The sequence below is a fragment of the Tachyglossus aculeatus genome, chromosome 7 (assembly GCF_015852505.1).
Source record: "Tachyglossus aculeatus isolate mTacAcu1 chromosome 7, mTacAcu1.pri, whole genome shotgun sequence".
Lineage (NCBI taxonomy): Eukaryota > Metazoa > Chordata > Mammalia > Monotremata > Tachyglossidae > Tachyglossus > Tachyglossus aculeatus.
The window spans coordinates 40,369,561-40,391,106 of NC_052072.1; the positions used below are offsets into that span (position 1 = coordinate 40,369,561).

The 21,546-nt window shown below is 40.5% G+C and overlaps 1 protein-coding gene across 1 annotated transcript in view; it reads left to right on the forward strand.

Annotated features, from left to right (window-relative positions):
- Positions 1-21,546, forward strand: part of FGF12 (fibroblast growth factor 12) — a 450,538-nt gene that overhangs the window by 114,527 nt on the left and 314,465 nt on the right. The window lies entirely within an intron of this gene.

Consider the following 21,546-nt stretch of genomic DNA (forward strand, 5'->3'; position numbering starts at 1 on the left):
TGCCCACCCTCTAGAGGAAATACAAGCAATGAAATGGTCAAAGAATGGACAAAAGAGAAAACCAGACTAGCCCCTTGAGATCCCTCAAAAATCCCCATAGTCCAATGCCTAAGAGGACCAGTTTGAACTGTCTTCTTTCTTAGGGGATGATTTGAAAGAGGGCAATGGCTCTTTATGGGGCCTGTTACCTCTGGAGCCTTCGAGGGCTGCATGTAAGTGGAGAAAATTCTGTTCCTGCTCCCTCCCTCCAATCCTAATTCTCACCCCTTCAACATGGTAATTTCTTAGTCTGTTAGAGCCAATCCAGTAGGATCAATCAATCATGGTATTTATTGAGCACTTATTGGGTACAGAGAACTGTATAAAGCACTTAGGGAAAATACAACAGAGTAGGTAGACAAACTTGCTGACTACATGAAGCTTACAGTCTTCAGAGAGAAAAGGACATTAAAACAAATTACAGATAGGATAAATGATAGATATAAGGACACAAGTGCTGTGGGGCTAGGATAAGTAAGTGCAAAGTTCTAAATATGATTGATTAATCAAGGGTTACACACAGCCAAGTGCATAGTCAACACTGAAGAGAGGGAAGGTAGAATTAGTAGGTTAAATAGTTTGGGAAGGCCTATTGGAGATGTGCTTTTAGGAAAGTTTTGAAGGTGGGAAGAGTTACTGGTCTTTTGGATATGAAGGGGGAGAGGTTTCCAAGCCAAATGGAGGATGTGGGCGAGGGGTTGGTGGTGGGATAGATGAGATCAAAAATTCAGATGAAGCAGGGTGGCTTAGTGGAAAGAGCATGGGCTTGGGAGTTCAGAGGTCATGGGTTCTAATCCTGGCTCCACCACTTGTCAGCTTTGTGGCCTTGGGCAAGTCACTTAACTTCTCTGAGCCTCAGTTACCTCATCTGTAAAATGGGGATGAAGACTGTGAGCCCTACATGGGACAACCTGATTACCTTATATCTACCCCAGCTCTTAGAACAGTGCTCGGCAAGCACCTAAAGCACATGTTTGTGGTACATGCATTGGATAGAACACTATTATGAAGTTAGGGAGCATTTATCAGGTATTTTCTGTGTCACATATGCACTTGGACCTGTACTTTTAAACACTTAATATCCCCCCCGCCCCGTAAACTTGTTGTGGGCAGGTAACATGTCTGTTTATTGTATTGTGCTCTCCTAAGTGCTTAGAACAGTGATCCTCACACAATTGAATGATTGACCCCACAGCTCTTATGTATGTGTCCTTGTATCCTGCCATTTCCCCAGTCAATATTTATTTCAATATGTCTTGCTCTCCAGACTATAGGTTCCTTGTGGGATGGGATCATATGGGCTCATGTGTACCACGTGGGGCTCAGTCTTAATTACCATTTTACAGATGAAGTAACTGAGACACAGAGAAGTTAAGTGGCTTGACCACAGTCACACAGCTGACAAGTGGCAGAGCTGGGATTTGAACCCATGACCTCTGACTCCCAAGCCCGTGCTCTTTCCACTGAGCCATGCTGTTTCTCTGTAGTAAACGTAGTAAAGCTTTTAATTATGTTTTGTGTAAATTCCAACTGAACCTCTTTAGGAGCAGAAGTCAGAAGATCAAGGTACTTTGTTTCCACAGCTCAAGGTTTGGGAAGGAATTACTGAGGTCTTAAGGTTTCCTCCGCTGCTTCCCCTCCTAAACCTTTAAATTACACTGGAAAATCTTCCATTAGTGATGAGGGGGTGTTCCTTTCCAGGAGACCTTCCCTGATTGATTTCTAATCTTTTATATTCCACAACTGCTACTTTTGCACTTCTGCCCCTGCTATGTACTTCCAACTCAGGACCACTTAGGAATTTATCTTTATACTCTAATAATTCCTATCATCATCAATGGTATTTGGTAAGTAGATACTGTGTCTAGAGCACTGTACTAAGCACTTAGAACTGTACCATCTTTGTTTTGTTTTAGTGCCTGTCTCCCCTGCTGTTGTAAACTCTGAGGACAGAGATCATGTATATTTTTTCTGTTGTTCTCTCCCAATTGTTTACTATAGTGCTCTGCGGGCAGTAGACTCTCAATAAACACAATGAATTGGTTAACACTTAGTCTTATCACCTAAAGCACATGCTTATAGTACATGCATTGGATAGAACACTATTGTGAAGTTAGGGAGCATTTGTCAGGTATTTTCTGTGTCACAAATGCACTTGGACCTGTACTTTTAAACACTTAATATTCTCTCCCCTCCACCCCCCAAGACTGTAAGCTCGTTGTGGGCAGGATACTTGCCTGTTTATTGTATTGTGCTCTCCCAAGTGCTTAAAACAGTGATCCACACACAATTGAATGATTGACCCCACAGCTCTTATGTATGTGTCCTTGTATCCTGCCATTTCTCCAGTCAGTATCTATTTCAGAATGTTTTGCTCTCTAGACTGTAAGTTCCTTGTGGGATGGGGCCATATTTATGAACTCTTTTGTGTTAGTCTCCCAAGTGTTGAATACAGTGCTTTTCACACAGTAAGTGTTCAATAAATATCATTGATTAATGTGTCCATATAAATGATTGTGGGCATACCCGCAGCGTCAAACTACGGAGGTAAACTATTGTAAAATGAGATGTACTCTAATATGATTTTTCCCATAGTGTGAGGCTTTTAAACTAATCTCCATTTTACAGGAAAAGTGACTGTAAATTCCAATAATTAGAGAAACGTTTAGTAAGTGTTACTATGAAATACAAACTAATATCACCTATTTTAGTCTCTGAGATTTTGAAGTGGGAAAAAAATAAATGAGCCAGATCAAAATATTGAATGAGGAAGTATTTTATTACAAATAAACTAACAGAGTAATGTGGAAAGCATAGGTCTGAGATAGTTTTGAAGTGCACTTTGGGTCATCACTGGACTGAATAGGAATAAGGTTGTTTCATATTTTCTTGTTAAAGCTTGAAAACTCCTGAAGTATCTTTTGAGGGTCGACACCATTGCTGTGATGAGAAATGTGCCTGGAAGTTAGGACCTGCCACTTTTCTGTTGTGTGACTTTGGGAAAGTCACTCCTCTGTTCCTCAGTTCCCATATATATAAATTGGGAATTAAGACTGTGAGCCCCTTGTGGGACAAGAACTGTGTCCAACCTGACTAGCTAGTAATCTACTCCAGCACTTAATATGGTGCCTCTTACATAGCAAGCACTAATAAATACAGTAGGTGCTCAATAATACCATTAATTGACTGAAAAGCAGTTTTCCTCAAAATGACTTTTTACGTGTCAATGGATTCTGTTTTCTCTTGTGACAAAAAATTTTTTCACATGTTATCAAACTCCCTAAACTACACTATATTACTTGCAGAATTGACTGTAAATAACTTAAACCGATGTTGTGTTTTCTTCTGTGTAAGCTGTTCCATGATTGGAATGAAGGAATTCAGTTAGATCTTGGCCTACAGTTGTGAAAGCAGATGTCATAACGCTGTGATGTTGAGTGATGGGAACAGTGCTCACTAGGGAGTAGCAGAACCCTTAGGCAGCTTTATTAGAATTCATCAATAATAAAAAAAAAAAGCCACATTAAGCAATGCTTTGAAATTCTGGAGGAGCAAGGAGCCAAGTGCTCAGAGAAGAGAGAATAATCTATGAAGATAATAACAAGAACACAATTACTGGGAAAAGGAACAGTTTGTGATAGCATAAAAGACCAGAGAGGGGGAGGCTCAGATGTTCTGACAAAATGTATTTTTGTTAAAGGGCTGTGGAAGAAAAGGGTGAAGATTCTTAGAATTATAGCTGAAAGTATTCAAGGTGCTAGAGGTTCAGAATTCAGGCTATAGGAGGGAAATGTGGAAGTTGCACCAGTATGTAGAAGCAGTGTGGCTCTGTGGAAAGAGCACGGGTTTGGAGTCAGAGGTCATGGGTTCAAATTCCGGTTCCACCAACTGTCAGCTGTGTGACTTTGGGCAAGTCACTTAACTTCTCTGTGCCTCAGTTACCTCATTGGTAAAATGGGGGTTAAGACTGTGAGCCCCCCGGGGACAACCTGATCACCTTGTAACCTCTCCAGTGCTTAGAACAGTGCTTTGCACATAGTAAGCGCTTAATAAATGCCATCATTATTATTATTATTATTAAAACAGGTATTAGACCCCATTTCTCAGATGAGGAAACTGAGACATGGAGAAGTTAAGTGACTTGCCCAAGATCACACAGAAGGCAGCTGGTAAAGTTGGGATTAGAATTAAGGTCTCGACTCCCAGGCCCATGCTGTTTCCACTAGGCCACATTGCTCCTTTATATCTGCACATTATAGAATTTGAACCCCACGCTATGCTTTAAGACAGATAACATCTGTTCTGAAATTTTATAGAGTGACAGAGAGCAAAAGAATTTTAATTGCTGGGTCCATAATAGCATTTCGGTTATTGCTATTTTTTGTAGGCAGAACATCTGTGAGTTCCAGAGGAAATGCAAGTGTAGGTAGAGATAATTCTATCAAATGTTGAAATATTTTAAAATACCCAAACCATGCAGGATCAATGATAGGGGGATTTCTTAAGTCTGGTTTTGAACACTGAGCTCTTTTGAAATCAGTAGGACTTCAGCCAACAGATCAACTGTACAGAGATCCAAGGGCAAAATAAAGGGCTAATCTGTGTTTTTCTAAGACAGAGTAACTAAGAAGGAGATCTCAGACAGATCAAGAAATGAAAATGAATAAAACAAAATTAAACTTCAGCTTTGAAGATGGAAATACCACACAGTAACAGATCATACTACTGTATTGAAAACCAGAGTCTGATTTCCAACCCAAACTTTTCTGCCTCTCTGTTTTCCCTCAGCAACTTACAACTAAGGAAGAAATGGTGAAATTATAGCCTTTAAAGTCCTCCCAAATTCTGGGGCATCTGTTGTACAAATCCCAGAATGCTAGAGAACTTAAATGGAGCATGTGTTAAATAAACTAACCAAATGTGAAAGTCCAAACATTTAAAGTGAGGAAGAGCTACTGGGGAGCAGCCCAATGTAGGCTGACCAGCATAGTATTTTAACTGGCTGATGTGCATATTACAGTGCATTGTATTAACCTAGGCATGCAGTAAATATGATACTTCCAAGATAGTTCTCAGTTGTGGGATATTTGTATATTTTTTAAAAATTGCACAGAGCAGCCTCCAGAAATCTCAGCTGGATTGTCCCAGCCATACCAGAGTCTATGGTCAACCTAAAATTCCAATTGATGTTTTCGTTTTCCTAAGACATTTGCTCAGCTGTAGCAAGAAGCAGTAGGAACAGATCAAGGAGAGAATGCTATGATCTGGCCTTCATTCCAGTTATAGTGGAGTCAGAATGCTAAATAAATATAATCCATCCCTGAGCCATTTGAGAAAGTCTAACTTGGAGTCTGCAGGCTCTTGAAACAGATTCATTCATTTAATTGTATCTCTTAAGACAGATTCATTCATTTAATTGTATCTATTAAGCACTTAATAGTGCAGAGCACTGTACTAAGTGCTTGGGAAAGTACAATGCAACAATAAAGAATGACAATCTCTGCCCACAACGAGCTCAAAGCCTAGGGTGGCAGGGAGAGACACACATCAATACATAAATACAAATAAAATTACAGATATATACATTAGTGCTATGGGGATGGGAGAGAAGGGAAGATCAAAGGGAGCAAGTCAGGACAATGCAGAAGGGAGTGGGAGATGAGGAAAAGTGGAGCTTAGTCTGGGAAGGCATCTTGGAGAAGATGTGACTTCAGTAAGACTTTGAACTCGGGGAGAGAAATGGGCAGTTTCAAGGAGGGAGATTATGATCATTTTCTGGATTCTTAGGAGATCTGAACTCTACCCATTTATGATCTGACACTGATGTGGTCCTGGGCTCTAGAACCCCCCAAACATTTTGTGTCCATGGTTGAAGACAGAACGCTAGGCTTTGTCGACCATTGTCCTGACCTAGTAATAGTACTTCCTGTGGTCTTATATTTCTGAATGGAGACTGCTTTTAGAGTCAAAATTAGATTTTGCTTAAAGGTCACAATTCAGATTATGCCAAAAGGCACTGACCTCCAGAAATACTCATGACAGAAATGTACATGGTGAAATTATTCTGCTTCTTTATTGGCTGTGACAGACCATTTTCTTTGGCTCAGATACTAGTTTTATGCACAAATCTTTGTAGTCATCTTATATTCACACTGGAGGAAAAAATATCAATACCCCCTTTAACCTGGGCCAGGTTAAAGAACAATTCATTTTCCCTTTAGTTGAGGGGTAAAACCAGTAGGACTAAAACTTGGTCTAAGCAATTTGAATTTAAGTACTATATATACTATATATCTGGGCCCCAAGTTATCAAGATAAGTATTATTTCAAATAAGGAGGTTGAGTAAACAGGCCTCCTTGAGAAGTACTGTGCTTCATCCAGAGAAGCAGCTTTTTAGCAGAGAGGAATTAGAATATCCACATTCTGGCCCCGTCACATACCTCCAGGATGCTTTAAGTGATCTAATGCCTTGGAAAACAATAATTTAGGACTGGAGATCATTGCCCACAAATTCTGGTTTGAAGAAGAATTTGAAAAATCTACAGCTGATTTGTTTTTCCTTTTCTAAAGATCATTATTTGAATTAATGGAAAATTTGAATTTATGGAGAAAACTTTTTGATCAAGTTTTAAAAATCAGTTGACAAATTCAGCTGTCATAAAAGCATTCACAAAAAGGCACAGCACCCCCACCACGACTGCTAAAATCTCATTTAATTGACCACAACTTCAGTAACTCTGAAGTCAAAACTGCGAGCATTAATGGATGGTGAATCGTGTTGAGGCATCTGCATAGTTATTATAGCTCACTCAGTATAGGTTAGGATAAAAATACTTTTACTGTGTCTAGCATTTTTTTTTTCTAAGCTTGCAGAATCTGGCTGAGGCACAGATGCAGCAGGGACATTGAGAGAGGAAAGACTGATTAGATGATGAAAACATTAAGGGCGCCTGGAGTGGTCTGGGCTGTACCCTAGGGGATATAAAAATAATGATGGTACTTAAGTGCTTACTATGTGCCAAGCACTGTTCTAAGAGTTTGGGTAGATACAACTTAATCAGGTTGGAGACAGTCTAAGTAGGAGGGAGTAGGAGTTAATCTCCATTTTACAGATGGGTAAATAAGGCACAGAAAAATTAACTTGTCCAGGGTCATGAAGTGGCCATGTAGCAGAGCTTTGTTTAGCACCCAGGCCTGTATTCTTTCCTCTAGACCACAGTGCTTCTCATCTTAGCTAAAGCCCCTAGGATCACCTACTCAATTGAGTGCTTACTGTGTGCAGAACACTGTACTAAGCGCTTGGAAAGTACAATTTGGCAACAGAGACAATCCCTGCCCAACAACTGGCTCACAGTCTAGAAGGGGGGAGACAAACAACAAAACAAGTAGACAGGCATCAATAGCATCAGTATAAATAAATATAATTGTAGATATAGGCACCTCATTAATAAAATAAAATAATAAATATGTACATTTACCCAAGTGCTGTAGGGCAAGGAGGGGCATAGAGCAGAGGGAGGGGGTTGGGGTGATGGTGAGGAGGAGCAGAGGAAAAGGGGTGCTCAGTCTGGGAAAGCCTCCTGGAGGAGGTGAGCTTTCATTATGTCTTTGAAGGGGGGAAGTGTGCTAGTTTGGCAGATGTGAGGAGGGAGGGCATGCCAGGGATCGACAGCAGGACATGCGAGAGCAAGGCACAGTAAGGAGGTTGGCACCAGAGGAGCAGAGCGTGCAGGCTGGGCTGTAGAAGGAGAGAAGGGAGGTGAGGTAGGAGGGGGCAAGATGATGGAGAGCTTTGAAGAGAATAGTGAGGAGTTTTTGCTTGATATGAAAGTTGATAGGCAGCCACTGAGATTTTTGAGGAGGAGAGTGACATGCCCAGAGCGGTTCTGTAGAAAGATAATGTGGGCAGCAAAGTGAAGTATAGACCGAAGTGGGGAGAGACAGGAGGTTGGGAAATCAGAAAGGATGCTGATGCAGTAATTCAGTTGGGATATGATGAGTGTATTAACAAGGTAGCAGGTTTTCCGCTGAACTGCCCGGAGTTATGGATTCTAGACTGTGAGCCCACTGTTGGTTAGGGACTGTCTCTATGTGTTTCCAGCTTGGACTTCCCAAGCACTTAGTACAGTGCTCTGCATGCAGTAAGCGCTCAATAAATACGATTGAATGAATGGACAGACATATTCCCTGCCCACAATGAACTTACAATCTAGAGGTATACCAAAGCCTATCTTCCACCCACTTCAGTCAGGACTCTTCACAACCTAACTCTGTCAGAATTAGTGGCGATGTTGGGATGTTCCCTTGTTACAGCACCCAAGAGTTCCCAGCTAAATTATTGTTTTGAATCAGAAGGGGCTTAGTTAGCTAACTTATCCTATGGCTAGGAAGATAGTTATTCTTTGAGAGGTTTTCTGTCCCCTTCAGTAGTGTGGTTCAACTATCAATAGATCTCGACCATGTGCTTTATGTTTTATGTAAAAAATGAGGTTAAAACATAGATGGCTAAAGATGGGTTTAAGTAACGAGTAAAATACTATTAATGAGCATTTAATCAATTTGCATCTGATTAAAGGTTTGCATCAATACAAGATAGAGTACAAAACAAAATCAAGTCAAAAATCTTTTTCTCCTAAGTTTGCCCCTGAATTTATGTTGTTAAAGGTCTTCAAAGGTTATTTATAACTCCATGAAGTCAGTGGGACTACTATCTCAGCCACCTCCTTCTCTCTTGACCTGATCTTACCAGTTCTTCTGACAAGGACTTCATGCTCCCGTTTTGAGCAAAAGCCCCAACTTCCTTTGTCCCTACTTTTTTTTTTTTTAAACCTAATCTCTGGTGCTAGTTAATTAGCTTGTTGACAGGCTAGTTGACAGGACTAGTTGATTAGCTTGAACCCTCAACAACTCCATCAGATTTTCAGAATCCCAGTCTTGTCTGAGGGGACTTCGACCTCTTCCAAACCCAGTCTGCTCTTTGAGCTTAAGCAAGAACAGTGAGCCTTTGCTCTAGGTATTGTTTCCCAGGTTATTGCTTCCTAGATCATTAAGTAGCTTAAAGTACCGTGGAAGTAAGTTGCTGGGTCCTAACAAGGATGCAATCTTCCTACCTGCTATATAGCAACTTCTCTGTTTGAACCCAGTACTGAAAAATGAATACTATTTAATCATCATCCTTTTGGCAATAAAGCTGATATTAAAATTTTTCTGAGAAGCTAATGAATATAGGACGTGCAGTACAGTTGTTAAACTAGATTTCAGACCTGATTGTTCTCCTCTAGTTGGGGGCGAGGGGAGAAGAAATGATACCTTAGAATGACACCCTTTAAAGGAGAAATCGTATACAATTTTCCTCTTCTGTGTGGGCATGAAATGACCTTAAATATTAAAGTTGTTATTTTAGCAAACCTATTTAATCAGGCAAATTATTGGAGACTGAGAATATGCAAATAGATTCAAGAACACATCTCAGAATTTGCTGTGTCACTCAACCTACAGTTTGGTTCTTACAGCACATCAATCAATCATATTTATTGAGTGCTTACTGTGTGCAGAACAATCTACTAAGTGTTTGGGAGAATACAATATAATAGAGTTGGTAGACACGTTGCTTGCCCACAGCAAGCTTACATTCTAGAGGAGGAGACAGACATTAATATAAATAATGTATAAGTACCTGAGTGTGGTAGGACTGAGGGAAGGGTGACTATATGGGGCAAATCCAAATGCAAGAGTGGTGCAGAAGACAGAGGGAAAAGTGGTAATGAGGTCTTAGTTGATAAAGACTAAGACTGAGAAGCAGCGTGGCTCAGTGGAAAGAGCCCAGGCTTTGGAGTCAGAGGTCATGGGTTCAAATCCCGGCTCTGCCAATTGCCAGCTGTGTGACTTTGGGCAAGTCACTTCACTTCTCTGGACCTCAGTTCCCTCATCTGTAAAATGGGGATTAAGACTGTGAGCCCCCCGTGGGACAACCTGATCACCTTGTAACCTCCCCAGTGCTTAGAACAGTGCTTTGCACACAGTAAGCACTTAATAAATGCTATCATTATTAAAGACTACTTGGAGGAGATGTGTTTTTATAAGGCTTTGGAGGCCAGGAGAGCAATTGTCTGTTGGATATGAAGAGGGAGGGTATTTCAGGCAAGAGGCACGATGTGGACAAGGGGTTGGCAGTGAGATAGATGAGATGAAGGTAGAGTGAGTAGGATGGAATGAGAGGAGCAAAGTGTACGGGTTGGGTTGTAGTGGGAGATAAGGTAGGAGAGTGCAAAGTGACTATGATAAGGAGTTTATGTTTGATAAACCTATATTCTAAATATAGTTTTATTCCAAGAAACTGAATTTTACTATCAAAGTTTGGCCTGCATGCTCAGGGCCTTAAGAGCATGGAAATAAAATACTTCTAAACCACATAGTTGGGTATTATCATACATTGAATTAACTATTGTTCACCATTTTTAACATTGATTATTTTATTGTAGTGTGTTGAGTAATGCAAATAGAGACACCAAAGATAACTGGTGTTTAAGTGTTTAGTGCCAAGAGCTGGGATAGATGCAAGGTAATTGGATCAGACACAGTGCCTGTTCCACAAGGGGTTCACAGTCTGAAGGAGGGACAAAAGGGTACATCTCACTCTCTCTCTTTAAATTCAAATAGCCACTAGACTCTTTAGGAAAGCATACATTAGCTGTATGCCAGAGACCTTTGCAAGCAGTTGACCTCTAGATTATTTTTTGACAGTGGCTTCAAAAGCGCTTGCAAAAATCTGAAACTGGGTCCATACTAAGCTTTTAAATCTTTCAGCAGTGCACCCCACTGAGATAGCTAAACATCCCATGGCACCTCACAAATGCTTCGAGTTGCATCATTTGATCTGGTGTGTTTTTGGCAGGTTTCACAGGCTGGGTTATTTTCAGAAAAAAGTGTCTTTCAGAACATATCCAGTCCTGACAAAGCACTACAACCAATTTTATAAAGTCATCATTACCTCTCCAGCAGAAAGTCTTAAAATTTGACATTGACAGTCCATTAATTGCGTTAACAGGAATGGTTTCAGATCAGTTCAGTAGGAAATGTTTATGCGGGGTTAATAAAATGCTTTTTCAAAATGGCAAAAATGAAAGAAGTTTAATTTTAGGCGGGTGGAGGAACCCTGAAGCATAGACAGGTTAATGGGACTGCTAGAACTGCCAGGGAACTAGCTCCCTCTTTTCATCTGAATGTCATTTGCTTTCATAGCTTTTTCTGGAACTCAAATCAGAAGCACAGCTTTCAAAAAGGAGCATGGTGTAGTGAATACAGCATGAGCCTGGGAATCAGAAGGTCATCAGTTCTAATACCAGCTCTGCCACTTGTCTGCTCTATGACCTTGGAAAAGTCACTTAATTTATCTGTGCTTGTTACCGCATCTGTAAAATGGGGATTGAGACTGTGAGTACCGTCTAGGACAGGGACTGTGTCCAACCTAATTTGCTTGTATTCACCCCAGCAGTTAGTACATTGCCTGGCACATAGTAAGGAATATTATTATTATTATTACCCTGAGGAGTGATTGGGAGCTCAAGGACTGCATTTGTCAGTGGTCTGAAACTTAATGATTTGGGGAAATACATTTTCCTAGGAATAGTGTTCTAGTCTTGTAATCATGGTGAGCATTAACAGCTAAGAGAGTGAAGTGCGTGTGTGTGTGTGTGTGTGTGTGTGTGTGTGTGTCTTCATGAACATAAAGTGCCACCTTGCAACACATTATTGCCTTTTTTTTCTGGTATTTAAGTGCTTAGTATGTACCAGACACTGTACTAAGTGCTGGGGTAGATATGAGACAATCAGGTTAGACACAGTCCATGTCCTGCTAGGGTTCACAGTCTTAATCGGTAACTAAGGCACAGAGAAATGAAGTGACTTGTCCGAGGTCACACAGTAGACAAGTGGAAGAGCTGGGATTAGAACCTATGTCCTTCTGACTCTCAGGCTCATGCTCTATCTGCTAGGCGATATCTAGACCAGTGACCAATTTTGAGGGACATGTCATCATCATCATCAAAGTATTTATTGAGTACTTACTGTGTACAAAGCACTGTACTAAATGCTTGGGAAAGTACAATACAACAGAGTTGGTAGACACATTCCTTGCCCACAAGAAGTCATCATTAGTAAGCTGATATATGGACATAAGTCCTTAAAGCCAGTGTTATGGGCTCCAAAATAATTGGTTCTTTAAGACAAGCCCAATTCCCTAATGTTAGTTTGACACATAATTATATCTACCATGTGCAGACTTGGGCCATAAAATGGACAGAAATAAGATAGCTGTCCACAGGCCAGGCATGATGACCTTAATGGACTAAGTCTTTTTATTTCTATTTCATATATGTGAGCTTTGAGTGTTTTGGGTACAGAATATTATCCTAGAAATCTTGCGATAACAGGTGTACCTTTCTTTATTCATTTCTACATCATCATCCACTGTCCATGTATTGATGGGGAATATAAAGTTCACTCATACTTCAAACAGTATTAAAATGCCTTTTTAAAAGAAAACTAAAAAAATCACAGGCCCAAAGGACTGGTGGAATTTAGAATTGGTGATAGACTTTTTACAAAGCAGGGCACTGTGGGAGAGGTTTGATTTATATTTTTAAAATTGAACAGATGGGTTGCTTTCTTATAGAAAATAAAATTGTGTGTGTTGAGAATGTAGTTCAGTTTGGTGGTAGCTTCGCCAGTGGAAGCAATATGAATTTTTTTCAATTTGCAGTTATAGAAGAGATTCTGTTGAATCCCCAGAGAACAACAATTGACAAATATTTTTTCTTTTAATCTGTTTATTGTTACCTAGAAAAATTCAATATTCTGTTCAGTATTTTGATAATCAAGAATGAAAAATGGGATTTTTATTTTCAATGAAAATTGGCTGTATAGAGAAAAATGATTGGGCAAGACATTCATTTCTTCATCCTTCATGTTCTTGTTAGTTCCACCCTGCTCCTTTGTGATACACGATATTATCTGTGGACATGCTCTGCTTTTTTCCTGGAATTATGAGAAAGTTCTGTTTATTGAAAATGGTGATACATTATTTTCTGGACATAAATAGCACAAAATACAATGGCTAAACTATGGGACCTGGGTTCTAATCCTAGCTCTGCCACTTGTCTTGTGTGTGACCTTGAGCAAGTCACTTCACTTCTCTGTGTCTACCTCATCTGTAAAATGTGAAGACTGTAAGCTCTGTGTGGGAAAGGGACTGTATCCATCCCAGCTCTTAGTACAGTGCCTGGCACACTGTAGGTGCTTAAGAAATAGCCATTAAAAAACCAAAAACCAAACCAAAAAACAATACCTCACTTCAAAGAATGCATTCATTTCTCCCCAAATGTTTCTGTTTCACAATGGCCTGGTGCTATTTGGCTGTTTCATGCTGAGGTTACTTGCATCAAGAATGCCAGGTCATGAGAATTCCATAAGAAACTTACCTGTCAGAGAAATCTTTTCCCAACTCTATTCTTTTCCCTCTCTGTCGCTATATAGATAATAGGCCCTTGGATACAAATGATCATCCGAGGAAGAAGGTGTAATTGGAACGGTAGAAGAAAAAGGAGAAGTGTAAAATATAGTGTAGAAAGATGAAAGTTTACTTGCTCAGGAATAGTGGAAGATATGAGAAAAGCAGAGAGCTAGGTCTAAACCCCTATGTTTATTCTAGAGACAAAAAACAAAAGAGGAGGGGTAAATATCCATTTGACAAATGATTTCAGTTGTGTGCTGCCATGGGACAAGCCTACACATAGGTCAGCTTGAGTCCGTAGTTTGAAAAGGAAGTGATACTTATGTTTTAGTGTCTGAAGCCAAATGAAAGGGGAAGATAGTATCAGTTGCCCCATGCCAAACTGTGGCAGGTTGAGGACTAGAGATCAGTAAATCCAACATTCTTAGGCCTTGGCTTTCTAGTGTGATTTTCTTTTCTAGATTTTTAGAAGCTTTCAGTTTCTGAAAGGATCAGACTCAGGTCCAGGAGTTGCAGCTCTTATTTTTGTTGATATAGGATAAATATAGAATATGAGAGGACAGTACAGGCTTCCCTGGCACTCTAAAGAGTGGGATTCTCCAAAATCAATCAATCAATCGTATTTATTGAGCGCTTACTGTGTGCAGGGCACTGTACTAAGCACTTGGGAAGTGCAAGTTGGCAACATATAGAGACAGTCCCTACCCAACAGTGGGCTCACAGTCTAAAAGAAGAAAAAGTAGGTAGTAGAGGTTCCTTAACGAATCACAACACTTTACATCTGCCCCTGTCAGCTTTTTGAAGGAAAGGATTTAAAAAAAATCTGTTATAAAAGTAATAAAATGAAAATGTCAAAATTAAAAAGTGGGATGTTACTTTCTAAAAAGGATTAGACAATCAGTGAATAGGAAATGAGTACCCACTAAGCACCTAGATAGTTGAGAATACATTCATTCTTTCAATCATATTGAGCACTTACTGTGTGCAGAGCACTGTACTAAGTGCTTGGAAGGTACAATTTGGCAACAGAGACAATCCCTCCCCAACAATGGTCTACATCTTTGGAGTGGTGAGTCATTAGGTATCAGCATAGTTGGGACATCCTCCATTGCCTCAAATATCAGTTTGCTTTTGTAAAAATTTATCAATCACTTACTATGTGCCAGAAACTGTACTAAGTGCTGGGGTAGATACAAGGTAATCAGTTTGGACATAGTCTGTGTCCTAAATGGGCTCCGCACAGTCTTAATCCCTCAGTCACGGGTAACTGAGACACAGGAAAATAAAGTGACTTGCCCAGGGTTACACCAAAGGCAGTAGAGGTGTAGTAGAGCTGTGATTAGAACTCAGGTTTTCTGATTCCCAAGCCCATACTCTTTTCCACTGGGCAACACTGCTTCTCAGTTGTCCTGCAGTTCTGTAGCCCAAAACTTATAATCAGATGGGCATCAGGGAAGATCAGCAGAGTCTTGGGAGAAAAATGGAGTTGGAGCAGAGGAACGGGAATCCTGTAAAACAAAAATACTAGGTATTGTATAGGCAAGGAAAGAAGAGAAAATGGAGATTCAGCTGCTGCCTAAAAAGCCATTAGGGATAGATGGGCTCAACCAAGAGTAAAGCTGAGATATGTCTCCATCATGAAATTATATGTGAGGATTGAGCCGCTGACTTAGATGTACCTTTTCATCTAGCCACTATGAGAAGCAGTGTGGCCTAGAGAACAGAGTGGGGGCCTGAGAGTCAGGACATGGGTTCTAATCCCGGCTCTACCACATGTTAGCTGTGTGACCTTGAGCAAGTCACTTAACTTCTGTGCCTCCGTTACCCCGTGGGTAAAATGGGGATTAAGACTGTGAGCTCACATAGGACATAGATTGTGTCGAAACTGATTACATTGCATCTACCCCCATGCTTAGTTCAGTGCCTGGCACATAGTAAGCACTTAATAAATATAATCAAAACCTAACAAAATAGGCAACAGAAAACACAGTTTGAAACTATAGAAATAGTAGCATTTACTGAGTACCCACCAGCTGTGGTGCACTATATGAAGTGCTTGAGGAGCTCAGTCTGTCAATTGTATTAAAGCACTTACTGTGAGCAGACCACGGTACTACGTGATTGGGAGAGTAAATATAACACATTCCCTGCCCACAATGAGTTTATTGACTAGAGGAGTAATAATAGAATAAGAGCCATGTTTTCTGCCAACAAGAGGCCTGCACTTAAATCAAGAGAGTCCTCAAGAGGTTTGAAATGGAGAGATAGTGCTGGTTCTATTTAATAAATTCTTAGGTCCTTTTCAGGTTCTCTCTTAACAGTGTTTTGTGTGCCTCAATTGAATATAGCACTGTTGGTTGTTGCCTTCAGTCTGTCAGAGAAACTTCTTATTGGTAAATGAGACCTGAAATCCTCTGCATCCTGAGAGAATGGAAGTTTCTGTCAGGCAACTTCTCCTCAGTTGCTTATAGTTCCTCCACGTGCACTTGCCTCTTTGGCAAAGGTCCTAATGCAGCATGATTCAATGTTTCATTGAACCACGACAAAATGGAGGAAGGGGCTATTTTGGGATAACAGGCATATGATCTGATCTGTTTTTGGCAGATTTCACAGGCTGGGATGCTTTCAGAAAAAAGTGTCTTCCAGAACATCTCCAATCTTGTCCAAGCGCTGCAACCAATTTCACAAAGTCATTGTTACCTCCCCAGCAGAAAGTCTTAACATTTGACATTGACAGTCCATTAATAGCCAGTCCATTAATTGTGTTAACAGGAATAGTTTCGGATCAGTTCACTAGGAGATGTTGATGTGTTGATGTGGGGTTCATAGGCTGCTTTTTTTGAAATGGCAGAAATGAAAGAAGTCTAATTTTAGGGGTGTGGAGGATCCCTGAAGGAGAAACAGGCTAATAGGACTGCTAGAACTGTCAAGGAACTAGAATTCCCCCTTTTCATTTGAATGTCATTCGCTTTCGTAGTCTTTCTGGAACTCAGCTCCCCTCCTGTGGAATTATTGGGAGCTGAAGGTCTGCATTTACCAATGGTCTGGAACTTAATCCACGAGAAGCAGTGTGGCTCAGTGGAAAGAGCACGGGCTTTGGAGTCAGAGGTCATGGGTTCTAATCCCGGCTCTGCCAAGTGTCAGCTGTGTGACTTTGGGAAAGTCACTTAACTTCTCTGGGCTTCAGTTACCTCATCTGTAAAATGGGAATTAAGCCCACGAGCCCCTCCCGTGGGACAACTTCACCTTGTAACCTCCCCAGCACTTAGAACAGTGCTTTGCACATAGTAAGTGCTTAATAAATGCCATTATTATTATAATTATAATGATTTGGGGAATTACATTTTCCTAGGAATAATGTTTGTGTCTCCCACCGGAAATATTATAGGTTCAGGTGGGCAGGCTTCGGTAAAATGGGACATTATGTTATGCTGTGAAGCCAGAGTAATGCATGTTCCATCATGTACCTTTGTATGTCTAGTATCCACTAGGGCCTTCAGTGGTCACTCTCTGAGAGGATGTGTGTGTAGGGAGGTGGAGACTAAAAGAGGAGAGGAAGGGGATGGAAGACTGGAAGCAGCTCCTCATCCCTCACTATAAACTGGACTGCTGCTGCTGCTTAGAAAATAACCACTTTAACAATTAAGCATTTCTTCGAGTTGCACTACAGAACTCTTAAATCTAGCTCTGTCCTGATCCTAGCAGGCCAGGTTTTAGCCATTTTACTGTACTACACTAGCCACTGGCATGATTCAGGACAGTGATATTGTTGGGGCTGCGGCCAAAGGACCAGACTCCTGGCAACTAGTGGAAAGTGCGGGTGAGCCAGGCCTGGCCTCTATTGTTAAAACTGAGCTGTGCCATATGGAAGGAAGGAGAAACTTGACGTGCTCCTGCTGTCTCTCTGGATTGAAAACATCAAACCTGCGCTGTGGGGTAGAGGCTGTCCTTTGAACATGGATATAGAAACCACGCAAAGTGAATCTAGCATCAAGGCTTTGCCTAGTCTCACCTATTTTAAAACTTTTAGTGAATAGCTTGCTCTAATCCAATGTACCATATCCCCAACTGAAACTTTTGGGTTTATCTCCTTGTATTCTGTTGATTCCTCCTGCCTATAATTTATTTTCAAGTCTGTCTTCCCCGTTAGATTATAACCTAGATTATAATCTAGAAGCAGTGTGGCCTATTGGAAAGAGCACAGGCCTGGGAGTCAGATGACCTAGGTTATAATCCTAGCTCTGCTACTTGTCTACTGTGTGACCTTGGGCAAGTCATTTCACTTTTCTGTGCCTTAATTATCTCCTCTGTTAAATGGGGGTTTAGATTGTAAACCAGCCCCATGTGGGACCTGGACTGTGTCTAACCTTATCTATCTATCTATCCCAGTGCTTACCACAGTGCCTGGCACCTAGTAAGTGCTTAACAAATACCATAAAAATCACACAAAACAAAAAAAAAAGGAAAAAAACTTATTTGAGAGCAGGGAGCATATCTACTAATTCAACTCTTAAATATTTAGCACAGTGCTCTACACACAGTAGGTGTTAATAAATTATATTGATTGACTGTAAGAACAACCAGTATGTTTCCATATTAATATTAGTCTTAGAGAACATACTCTTTTTGTACAGTTTCCAATATGTAATGTGTTGTAATAACACAAATGGTGGTCTAAGTAATGTCCTCTTGACATACTCTTCTTAAAAACATTAAAATCCTATTGGAAAAATCTAAAACTTCCAAGTCCAAATCACCAAGGACTCGATGACTCATATAGCATGGTATCTTCCAAGAACACAGCACCACTGTTAGGTGAAGTTTGGCTGTACAATGTAGAATTTACATAATCATGGTCATTCTTCCAAGAACACAGCACCACTGTTAGGTGAAGTTTGGCTGTACAATGTAGAATTTAAATAATCATGGTCATTAAATAGAAACTCAAGATGAGGGAGTCTCCTGGTAGGAATGACAGATTTCCACTTGACCATAAGAAGGGTGAAAATGATATAAATTATCAATTTATTAATAAACATTCTAGACAGCATACATTAAAAAACAGGCAACATTAATATAAACCATACATGTAAGCTTTTGCCTTCATTGAAATTTGGAGTCGCTGTGGACTGGAGATGTCTACCAACTCTGTTGTATTGTACTCTCCAACGCATTTAGTACAGTACCCTGCATAACAGTAAATGCTCAATAAATACCATTGATTGTCATGGTTTATATCCCTAAGAAGATCTATTTAATTTCATTGATTTATTTTTTGTGGAATTACGTGTCCTTGAGAGAATATTAGGTAGGAGAGAACAATGGAACTATCTGCTGGGGTCCCTTCAGCTAGTTTTTTTTTGAATTAGAATCCACCACTTTGAGTAGCGAACACACGAAATGCATTTCAAACAAATTATATTTTTTCTGGGGGGAGGTGTTTGATTAAACAGCTGAGGGTGGTCAACTTTCTTACAAAATAGGTACAGCCCATTAGTTTAATTGGAAAACCTTTATCATAATAATAATTGTGATATCCCCTTTTAGACTATGAGCCCACTGTTGGGTAGGGACTATCTCTATATGTTGCCAACTTGTACTTCCCAAGCGCTTAGTACAGTGCTCTGCACACAGTAAGCACTCAATAAATATGATTGATGATGATATTTGTTAACCGCTTACTGTGTGCCAGGCATGGTACTAAGTGCTGGGGGGAGATACAAGCAAATTGGGTTGGACACAGTCCCTGTCCAACATGGGGCTCACAGTCTTAATCTCCATTTTACAGATGAGGGAATTGAAACACAGAGAAGTGAAGCAATTTACTGAAAGTCACACAGCAGACAAGTGGTGGAGCTGGGATTAGAACCTGGTCCTTCTGACTCCTAGGGTCTATCTGCTAAGCTATGTGAAATGTTTAGATACATAGGAAGGCCTACCAATACATTTCTCATAATGCATTTTACCCTTTTGGTAGACTTATTCTGGTGAAGAAGTAAATGGCTGGTGGAATGTTTTTAACTTTAGATCTAGTGCTTAGTTTTTCTAGGTACTTCTTACCAGAGAGTTAGCAGGAACTAGTAGAGAGAGCACAGGATGGGGAGTCAAGAAAATTGGGTCATTCATTCAATCGTATTTATTGAGCACTTACTGTGAGCAGAGCACCGTACTAAGCACTTGGGAAGTACAAATCAGCAACATATAGAGACAGTCCCTACCCAACAATGGGCTCATGTTCCAGCTCTGCCATTCAGCCTGTTGTGTGACTTTGGAAAAGTCACTTGAACTTCTCTGGTCCTCTGTCTCTTCATCTGTAAAATTGGGACAATACCTCTCACTATCTCACAAGGGATGTGGTGAAGACAGTGAGATAACTGTGAGCCTCATGAGGGACAGGGACTTGTATCTACCCCCAGTGTTTAGAACAGTGCTTGGCAAATAGTAAGCACCTAACAAGTACAATCATTATTATCATTATCATTAAGTTCTCTGGGCCTTAGTTTCCTCACCTGTAAAATGGAGATTATAACTTCCTCCTACTCAGACCGTGAGTAGGAAAGCTGTGGAACTCTGTCCAACTTGATTACCTTGTATCTACTCCAGCATTTAATACAGTGCTTTGCACATAGTAAGTGCTTCACAAACGTCATAAAAAGCTTCCGCCAAACACAGCTTTTTGTCCTAGAGAACCACTGAATTGGAAAAATTCACCACTAAACTCAGTAGTAGTAAGTGGTTTTCTGCTCTTCTGAGTTTCCTTTCCCTTTTACCTTCATCACCTTTGGTCTAAAGATGAGAACTAGGCAGACTAAACTAACAGTTAATCCAGTTCGTGGTACTTTTGTCCTGACTGTCAGAATATCTTACTTTTTAATGGAAAGAGACCACTAAATATAACAAATCATGTAATACCTTGAATTTATGTGTAGTAGTGGCTTTTATTTCAAAAGCACTGTAACATATGTGATGTCAGTTGGTGGCTCATTGGAAAGAGCATGGGCTTTGGAGTCAGAGGTTATGGGTTCAAATCCTGACTCCTCCAATTGTCAGCTGTGTGCCTTTGGGCAAGTCACTTCACTTCTCTGGGCCTCAGTTACCTTCATCTGTAAAATGGGGATTAAGACTGTGAACCCCAAGTGGGACAACCTGATCACCTTGTATCCTCCCCAGCGCTTAGAACAGTGCTTTGCACATAGTAAGTGCTTAACAAATGCCATTATTATTATTATTATTATGTGCATATAGCTTTAATTCTATTTGTTCTGACAATTTTGACACCTGTCTACTTGTTTTTTTTTGTTGTCTGTCTCCCCCTTCTAGACTGTGAGCCTGTTGTTGGGTAGGGACCATCTCTATATGTTGCTGACTTGTACTTCCCAAGCACTTAGTATAGTGCTCTGCAAATAGTAAGTGCTCAATAAATATGATTGAATGAATGAACTGGGCCAAAGTTTTTAGGAAAATAAACAATAAAAACTTGAAGTAGTAGTATTAGGACTCACCTGCCAACAAGCCACATGTAGCATCTGAGTATTAGGCAGCTGATGCTTCAGTGTCCTTTCTGACTGTCCTTTGGTCTCATGGGATTGATCTCTAGCTCTGGACTTTTCCAGTTGGAAGTTTGGGCATTTTTGTCCTTTGGTATGTTCAGATTTGGTAGAAAAGTCTTGGGGTTTAGGGGTACAGGCATGTGGGAATTGGTAGGAATCAGAAACAAGTGACTAGACATCATTGCCAGCCCAAGCACAGGATGAAGATTAAAATCTACTAACCACCCTGACTGCACAAGGGTATTATCCTGCTGTGGCTCAGCTTCTAGGCTTGCCCTTCCCCTTGTCTGCTGAATTGACAAGAAAGTGATCAACCTGTTGGCAAATGTCATCCAGATCACTAGTGGCCTGAGTCTTCATGTTGGGGGAGGGGGTGAGGACTCAGGTGAGTCTTGGAGGTGACAGCACCTGTCTTACCCTAAATTTTGGAATACTCTGAAGGTGCC